Genomic DNA, 10,432 nt, shown 5'->3' on the forward strand with positions numbered 1-10,432 from the left:
TTGGTGGCCCAGGGTTTCACCAGTTCAGATCCCGGGCGTGGACCTAGCACCACTCATCAAGCCATGCTGAGGCAGTGTCCCACGTAGCACAACTAGAAGGACCTACAACTAGAATATACAACTATGTACTGGGGGACTTTGGGGAGAAAGAAAAAAAAGATTGGCAACAGATGTTAGCTCAGGTGCCAATCTTTAAAAAAAAAAAAAGGTTATATAACTTAAAAATATACATATTTCTTCAAAGACATCACACGTTGAAGATAATATTAGTGATGCAAACATGTGAGTGAACAAGAAAATGGCAGCATGGAAAATTCTACTCTGGTATAAGTTCTTCATGGGCCATATTACGAGGTAAAAACAAAGAGATCTAATTAGAGCAAAGAGTTGATCAAAAAACTCAAAATTATCAAAACAATAATTTAGATTATTTTACAACCATGATCATTCAAGGAAGAATATATACATGAGAACGTTCATATTGAATGATCATGGTTGTAAAATGTCAGTCATTGGTAACATGCAGCTCTTAAAATTAACCTGACATTTTAAAACTGTTTAGTTCCTGTTTGCCTTATTCTTTTTAATTTTCATTTTGTGTGTCTTTATAATGTATAGAATACACTAGGATTATTCATCATAGTTATTATTTTTTATGTGTTATAAAGGCGGGTTAGTGGATTGATTAACAGCATGAACATGGCACCAGACTGCAAAGCTATGCTACTTCCTACTGTCTAACATGGACAACTTATTTAATCTCTCTATGCCTCAGTTTCTTTGTACATAAAATGTTGATAATAATAGTACCTATTTCACAGGGTTATTACAAATCAAAATTAGTTAAAATATGCAAAGCTCTTACAACAGTGCCTTTAACATAGCAAATTCTATACAAGTATCATTAAAGTAAATTAAAATATGAATATTTAAAGAAATTTATGTATATATTGCAATACATGCTCAATTTTTTTTAGAGCCATGTATGCAATCAACAAAGTTTGCAGCCCACTGTTCTAGAGAATCCTTGTGTCATATTTATGTTAATTGAGAACTTAAAGGTCCTCATAGTTTATTGATAGAAAATTTCTATTCCTTCCATTTAGCCTAATCCAAGAAGAAAATATATCCATAATTTACATACAGATTCACTCGTTGCTTTTCAAAATAATAAAGGAAGAGCGGAAATAAAGTGTTTAAAATTAACCAGTTAGATACTATGGCTAATAATAAAATACTGTGCCTGGGATTCCCAACAGAATCACCTTGTCAAGTGTACCCTATACTAATGTTTATATTGGTTCATATTCTCTGAACACCAAGAACTGATCATGGGGGACAGGCAAGAGCCATCGGCCTTTCCAGATAATCAAAAATCAGCAGATATGACAAGTTGGATAACAAATGGTTATTGACAGCCAAAGATGGACAGAATACGTGTGACTCCTGCCTCTGAAGCCCAGTGGTGGCTGTGTATGCAAATTATTGCAATGCAATGAGACAAATGTTCAAAATGGAGAATAAAAATAGCATTTTGAGCATGACTGGCTAGAACTGGGAGGGAGACGGAGGGCCTTTAGAGGATCTAGGTACCAGTCTAGATGACTACCAGAATGATTTAGTGGTAACACTAGAGTATGTTGAGCCAAGCCATGCATATTAGCACACAGCAAGAGGTTAACAAGATTAGAAGAATTAACCTTGTTAAAATGTCTATACTACCCAAAGCAACCTATAGATTCAGTACAATCTCTACCAAAATTCCAATGGCATTTTTGACAGAAATAGAAAAAACAATCCTAAAATTTGTATGGAACCACAAAAGACCCTGAATAGTCAAAGCAATCTTGAGAAACAAGAACAAAGATAAAAGTATCACACTTCCTGATTTCAAACCATATTTTAAAGCTATAATAATCAAAACAGTATGTTATTGGTATAAAAACAGACACATAGCTCAATGGAACAGAATAGGGAGCCTTGAAATAAACCCACACATATATGAGAAATTAATTTATGACAAAGGAGCCAAGAATATACAATGGGCAAAGAAAAGTCTCTTCAATAAATGGTGTTAGGAAAACTGCCCAGCAACAAGCAAAAGAATGAAACTGGACCACTATCTTACACCATACACAAAAATCAACTCAAAATGGATTAAAGACTTGAATCTAAGACCTGAAACCATGGAACTCTTTTGTTGTTAGTGCCATTGAGTCGATTCCGACTCCCAGTGACACCGTGTACAGCAGAGTGGAACCCTGCCCGCTTCTTTTTGCACCATCCTGTCACCTTCCACCGCTATATCAGACAATGCTCCACTGCTATTCACAGGGTTTTCACGGCCAATTTTTTTTGGAAGTGGATGGCTTGGTCCTTCTTAGCCTGTCTTAGTCTGGAAGCTCTGCTGAAACCTGTCCACTATGACTGACCCTGCTGATAGCGTACTGGTAGTATAGCTTTCAGCATTACAGCAACACACAGCCACCAAAGTATGACAACCAACAGAAGGGTGGTGTGGTTGCCTGACCGGGAAATAAACCCAGACTGCGATATTTTAACCACTAGACCACCAAGGCTGTCATAAAACTCCTAGAAGAAAACATCAGTCTTGGCAATGATTTTTGGATTTGACACCAAAAGCAAAGGCAACAAAAGCAAAAATAAACAAGTGGGACTACATCAAACTAAAAGGCTTCTGTACAGCACAGGAAATGAGCAAAACGAAAAGGCAACCTATCAATTGGGAGAAAATACTTGCAAATCATATATCTGATAGGAGGTTAATAACCAAAATATATAAAGAACTCATACAACCAATAGCAAAAATACAATCTGATTTAAAAATGGACAGAAGAACTGAACAGACGTTTTCCAAAGAAGGTGTACAAATAGCCAACAGTTACTTGAAAAGGCGCTCAACATCACTAATCCTCAGGAAAATGCAAATCAAAACCACAAGGGGATATCATCTCACACCTATTAGAATGGCTATCATCAAAAAGACAACAAATAATTAGCAAGAATGCGGTGTAAACAGAAACCTTGTGCACTGTTGGCGATAAAGTAAATTGGAGCAGCCTCTATGGAAAACAGTACGGAGGTTCCTCAAAAAATTAAATATAGAACTACCATATGATCCAGCAATTCCACTTCTGGGTATACATCCGAAGGAAACAAAATCACTATCTTGAAGAGATATCTGCACCCCTGTGTTCATTGCAGCATTATTCACAAAACAAGGAAACAAAGTAAATGTCCATCAACACATGAGTGGATAGAGAAGATATGGTATATATGCAGTGGAATATTATTCACCCATGAAAAAGAAAGAAATTCTGCCACTTGCAACAAAATGGATAGATCTGATGAACATTATACTAAGTGAAATAAGCCTGACACAGAAAGACAAACACTGTATGATCTCACTTATATGTGGAATCCAAGAAAACTAATAAACTCATAGAAACAGAGAACAGATTGATGATTGCCAGAGGAATGGGGTGGGGCGTGGGGAAATGGGTGAAGGTAGTCAAAAGGGACAAACTTCCAGTTATAAGATAAATAAGTTCTTGGGATATAATGCACAGCATGGTGAATATAGTTTAAAACACTGTATTGTGTATTTGAAAGTTGCTAAGAGAGTAGATCTTAAAAGTTCCCATTAAAAGAAAATAAAATGTAACTTCATGAAGTGATGAATGTTAACCAAACTTATCATGGCAATCATTTACTATATATATATATATATATATAGACACACAATATACACATACTATATATATATATACACATATATGTCAAATCATTATGTTGCATACCTTAAAATAATCCAATGTTATATGTCAATTATATCTCAATAAAACTGGGAATAAGAAAAAATGTGGTATATATACACAGTGCGGAATATTATTCAGCCTTAAAAAAAGAAGGAAATCCTGCCATTTGCCAACAACATGGATGAACCTGGAGGACATTATGCTAAGTGAAATAAGCAGACACAGAACGACAAATTCCGTGTGATCTCATTTATACATAGAATCTAAAATAGTCAAACTCTTAAAAGTAGAGTGTAGAATGATGGTTTCCAGGCTCTGGGAGAACGGGAAATGAGGACATGTAGGTCAAAAGTTACATGTTTCAGTTATGCAAGATGAACAAGTTCCGGAAATTTAAAGTATAGTAATGTGACTATAGTTAACAATACTGCATTGTATACCTGCAATTTACTAAGAGGGTAGATCGTAAGTGTTATCACCAGAAAAAATGGTTAACTATGTGAAGTGAAAGAAACATTAATTAGCTTGATTGTGGTATTATTTCACAAGGTATATATATCTCAAAACATCAAGTTGTACACCTTAAATATATACAATTTTCATTTTTCAATTATATCACAATAAATCTGAGGAGAGAAAAGCAATGCAGTAATTTGAGTTACTAGATAGAACAGGAAATATAAATGTCAACTCTTAAATAGAACTCAACTCTATAAACACTTATTGAATATTTTTATATGCAATCCTATGAAGCATAAAGATGAATTAGGCCTTGCCCTGGAGAAATTTATAGAGAAAAAATGGGAAAAAGAGAAGAACGAGAGGGAGAGATTATACTGCAAGGCAGGATGCAGGGAGTTGAAGTCAACAGCAAGCTATGTGAGGAATTAGTTCTGCCTGAGAGATTATGGCTAGAAGAGGTCCAGGTACAGTGGGGACAGAATCTGGTCCAGACAGGAGGAGAGAAACTCCATCCAATATAAATGATCAAAAACTAGTGAACAAACAGAAGGATGTTAGGAGCCAAGCCCGAAGAAACCAAAGCATCTGAGGAGCAAGAGGGATTCAGTCAAGAGATTCTCAGGTAAAAGAGTAAAAGAAAGATGTAGGAACAGGAAGACAGGGACAGGCATGATTTACAGGGCTCCGAGCACGCCAAGACTGTCACACAAGGGCAGAGTTACAACAGTGTTTTCTATTGCGCAGAGCTGACGGGAAAAATGATGAGGAAAAAGAACAGCTAAAGTGGACACAGCCTGAGAAGGGCTTTGAGTCGGAGGGGAGGTTTGCTTGAGATCTAGAGTCTAGATCTAGAGATTCTGGAAGTCCATCTCTCTTCTTTTACTGGCCTCTCTCCAAGGCCCCAGCCCCAATATTATTGACAAACCAGATGATTTGCCATTGCCCAACCACAGAATGTTCTTTCAAATCTCCAAATTGTTCCTTAGGCTGCTTTCTGTGCCTGAAAAACACCACCTCCTCCTTCGAGGCCAAGTACCTAAATATAGCAGTTGAATTTAATTAAAATCTATTGATTACACTGTTTTTTCCTCTGGTGAAACTCAAACTAGCGACCCCACTGAGGTATAGCAAAGTAACCAGAAGCTAAATAGAAAACAGGCTTTTAAGGACCAGTGTCCCCAGAAAGGATTCCTGTGATCTCAACAGAATGGTTCCCAAAGTTACTGCTAAGTTGGTTCCTTCTCAGGGAAACTAAACTTGCCTTAGTAGGAGATTGAGGAAGCAGAGGTCTCCTCAATTCTTCATAGTACCAAGGCCTGAGGAAGTTTCCATACCTCACGATCCACATCAAGGACTTGGCATTTAGCACCCACTGTGCCATTTCCCCAAACCAATTTATCATAGCCCTTTTCAAAGGGGGCATCCTAGTGTTTCTTACTTCCCAGGTAAACTCTGGAGAAATGCCACATTAGCCATTTTCCATATTTTCAGGATTAATAGCATTGGCTGACTTTGTGTTTCAGACCTTAAAAAATTGATTTTTAGACTTTTCACAGTTGTATGAGAAATTGTTCCTTTTTAACACGAGAAAGATGAAAGCATAATTAGTTTGCTGAAACTGTCCAACATCAGTGATTTATTCGTATTGGGATCAACACTAAGACCACGCTGCTCCTTTAGCATCTTCTGACTGACAAGGCAGGAACCCCATGAGTCTGAACATTCCACATCAACAACTAATGGGAATGCTCCTGGGCTTTGATGTTGAAGGGCCTAGAGTACCAGTGGGATTAAAATACTGACTGACCATGGGCCAATTACTCCTTAATACTAACAAGGGACATAATGCCCAAGTCCACCACACAGCTTATTTAATTTCATGTGACACTGGTCTCTCATCGAAGTGCTGCCGTTTTGTAACAGTATTATCTATCGTAGAGAGCACAAAAGACCAAGAACTTTCCCATCAGCTCCAGCACATACACTAAGACATTTTAAACCAGATATTTCCATTCTTATTTTGGTACTCCTATCATTGTTTGAAGTTCGAAGTGTGCCCTAAAACTCCTTTTTAAATATGCTCTTGTGGAATATGCCTCTACTTGCATTCTCTGAAACCAGGCCATTTGGGCTGTATCTTTGAATAATATAATAATCAGAGTTAATATTTACTTACGGAGTGGTACGCAGTGCACTGAGTGCTTTTACTTTCATTAATTCATCCAATCTTCATGCTACTAGAAGACCAAGAAACTGAGGGTTACAGAAGTTAAATCATTTATCCCAGGTCACAGAGCTGGTGAGTGTCAGAACCAGTTATTTAAGTAGAGAGAACTAGAGTTTATTTACACTATTTTTAATGTTTGGAAAATGATTATTTTTATTTGGAGTTAGCTGGAAAAAGCTATCATTAACTTTGAGCTTAAATGTCTCAGCCTGACCCACAACAGGACTTCAGAATCATTCTGAAGCATTTGATAGATTTGGATTAGGTATTCACTGTAAAGAACTCTTTAAGGAGCATCATTCTGAATTTATCCCAAAAGACATTATATAGTCACATGCCTAGAAAGATCACTTGTACTCATTTGGCCACATTAGTCTTTCATTCTTAGAAATAAAAAAAGATAGAAGTATAATTTTCAACAAGCATTGAAGATGTTAAAACTGTTACCTCACTTAGATCCTGATGCTTCCCTAACCCTTCTCTGAGCAAAATTTGATTGCTAGCATAGTAGGAAATCACCAACTTTGGAGACTGGCAGTTGTGGGTTCGGATTTCAGCTGCTCCATTGGACCTGGCATGTGTGTGACCTTGGACATATTACTTAACCTTCTGAATCTCAGTTTTGTCCTCTGTAAAGTGGAAATACTCTCTACCTTGCAGGGCAGATAAGGTGATTAGAATAATGAGAATTGGATTTCAGATGCTCAAAAAATGTTAGCCATTTGTCATTATCATCCTCCTCATCCTTGTCATCGTCAGAACTTCTAATAGTCGGAAAACTTCTAAGATAATCTCTTCCCATCCACAATAGCAGGGATTACACTGAGGACAGCTCTGTGAGATCACAGACTCTATCTTAAAATAATTTAATTCTCATATTTCTTTCTCTGCATGGTGACTTGTACAGTAAAAAATAACATCTTATTTCTCTCTTTTTTCCCCTCTGAAACTACAATTAATTAGAAGCTATTCCCCACATGTTATCATAGAATCTTCTTTCAATAAAAGAAAACTTGGATCGCCACTGATAAATGAAGTTCCACTCTTTGGTTTTGTGGTGTTCTATGAGTTTTCATCAAGTCTCTTAGTTTGTCCATTTTTGTCCTCCTTGTTGTTGTGATCAATTTTATAGAGAAAGAAGAGCATCAGAGTTGAGTTGGTCATTCACATTAGCTGAGATTGGACTCCATGACAATGATGTCTCTGCAGCCCCAGGCAGAAGGCATTCTAAAGCAGGAGAGATGTTTTTGTTTCAGTCTTCAAGAATTCTCTCAGTTGAACAATCAGCAGATAAAACAACTTTCTGAGAAGGCACACACACAAACCCACTCCATTCCCACCCCATTAGGGCACTCTGTTACATCAACTGCGAAACTTGCTGAAAGGTCACTAGTCACTGATCAGAGCTGAGTAGGAACTCCAGAGCTTGGACAGTATTTAGTATCTAGCTTAATTGAGACATTGAGTACTACAGAGAGCTGTCTATATGACATAGAATTAGTTCAGAATTTGTGGAAACAGTTTAAGACCCTAAATCAAAGAGCAGCAGATGATAGATTCCCCCACTATGAAAACATGCCCAGATAAGAACTATAAATGATACTGAAGGATACTCCTTGTGGAAGTTTGTGGGGGGATATGAGCAGAATCATGTTGCTCATTGCAGCTGCATGGGTAAGAATTGGTATACAGTGGGAATGTTGAATACCAAAACAGGTGCCTGAATATAAAAACTGTGAAGCTAGGACCACAAGTAGAAATAAGGCAATTTCTTTTTAAAAACCTCCTATCCAAGAATATTTTATTGCTAACTCTTTAACAAAATCTGGCAAAATGTTAACATAATACTATTAAATTAAAAATATATTTTTACTGTAACACCATGAAATATTTAAAGACACATTAAGTGACTAGGGAAATAAAAATCAAAAATGTTAATGTTGTGGCTGAACCCCTGGTGTAGTGGTTAAGTTCCAGGTGCTCTGCTTCCACGGCCTGGGGTACACGTGTCAGGATCCTGGGCACAGATCTACACCACTCATTGGCAGCCATGCTGTGGTGGCGGCTCACATACCAAGTGGAGGCAGATGAAGAAGAAGATTGGCCCTGAGCTAACATCTGTGCCAATCCTCCTCTATTTTTTTGTATGAGGGACACCTCCACAGTGTGGCTGGTAAGTGGACTAGGATCCACACCCAGGATCCGAACCCAGAAACCAGGGCCACCAAAATGGAGCACACAGAACTTTAACCACTAGGCCATGGGGCCAGGCTCAACAGGGACTTTTATTCATTGCTGGTGGGGATGCAAAATTGCACATTGGAAGACAGTTTGGTGATTTCTTACAAAACTAAACACACTCTTAACATATGATCCAGCAATCATGCTTGTTGGTATTTATCCATAGGAGTTGAAAACATGTTCACACAATAACCTGCACACAGATATTTATAGCAGCTTTATTCAAAACTGCCAAAATTTGGAAGCAACCAAGATGTCTTTCAATATGTGAATGGAAAATAAACTGAATATATATCCAAACGGTGGAATATTATTCAGCCCTAAAAAAGAAATGGGCCATCAAGTCATGAAAAGATATGGAAGAATCTTAAATGCATATTACTAAGTGAAATAAGCCAATCTGAAAAAGCTACATACTGTATGATTCCAGCTATTTGATCTTCTGGGAAAGGCAAAACTGTGGAGACAGTAAAAAGATCAGTGGTTGGGGAGGTGGGAGGGATGAGTAAGCAGAGCAAAGAGGATTTTCAGGGCAGTGAAACTACTCTGTATGATATTATAATGGTGGATACATATTATCATACATTATACTCTTGTCAAAATCCATAGAACAAGAACAAACCCTGTACAACACCAAGAGTGAATCCTCATGTGAGCTATGAACTTTGGGTGCTTGTGACGAGTCAATACAGTTTCATCAGTTGTAACAAGTACACCGCTGTGGTGCAGAACGTTGACAGTGGGAGAGGCCGTGGGCGTGAGGACAGGGGGTAAGGGGAACTCTCTGTACCTTCTGATCAATTTTTCTGTGAACTTAAAACTGCTCTAAGAAAAATAAAGTCTATTTAAAAAATTTCCAGTTATGCAACAGGTTTGTAATATGCCTATAAATTCGCATGTGTTTAACTGCATTTTGGATCAACACATTATATTGGGTTTCAGATACATGATGTTGCAAAAGAAAAGCTATACCCCTAATTTTATCCCAAGAGAATGGGTTTTTAAAAAAAAAAAAAAACACTAAATCCCAAATCCTCGGTGTTTATGTATTTAGAAAAAATGTCATGCACCTTAGTATTCTAGAAAGTCAATATGAGAGAACTGAAATGCAGTTTCCTTCATAAAAAGAGTAATAGCTGAACAAGATAGCACTCATCACCAGTGAAGAGTTTCTCCCATGGTAATTTATTCATCGGTTTATGGACTTCAGTTCTCCAGGGATAACAACAAATCCATATAAAGATTCCTTATTGATAAATTCAACGTTTCCATTCCTGACTTAGCTGGCAGATGTGCAGAGCTGTCCACATTCAGATGGTCCTCTGACATTTATGGACTAAAGTTAAAGAACACAGAAGTTATTTCAGAAAAAATAAGTACAAATTTAATATTAGAAAATTTCCCTCCAATTTTTCTTTACTCTTTATCAATATACAATCATTATGGGTCATTTTCACATGTGGGCTTCTCAAATGCAGAGAGGCATAAAACAAGACGTTCATCCTTTTTGTAAGCAACAAAGGACATAAAGCTTACTGCCAGTTTCCTATATCTAACTACATCCTGGAAAACCTCATTCATTTCAGATTAATTTTCTAAGATTTAAAATAATGGTATACTCTAAAAAATAATTCAATCCAATAATCCTTGCAGGGAAAAAACGATAAGGAAATGGTTAACTTCTGGAAATATATCCCTTTAATGGAGTTTACAGTGAGCAATA

Source organism: Equus przewalskii, chromosome 9, assembly GCF_037783145.1.
Source record: "Equus przewalskii isolate Varuska chromosome 9, EquPr2, whole genome shotgun sequence".
Taxonomy (NCBI): domain Eukaryota; kingdom Metazoa; phylum Chordata; class Mammalia; order Perissodactyla; family Equidae; genus Equus; species Equus przewalskii.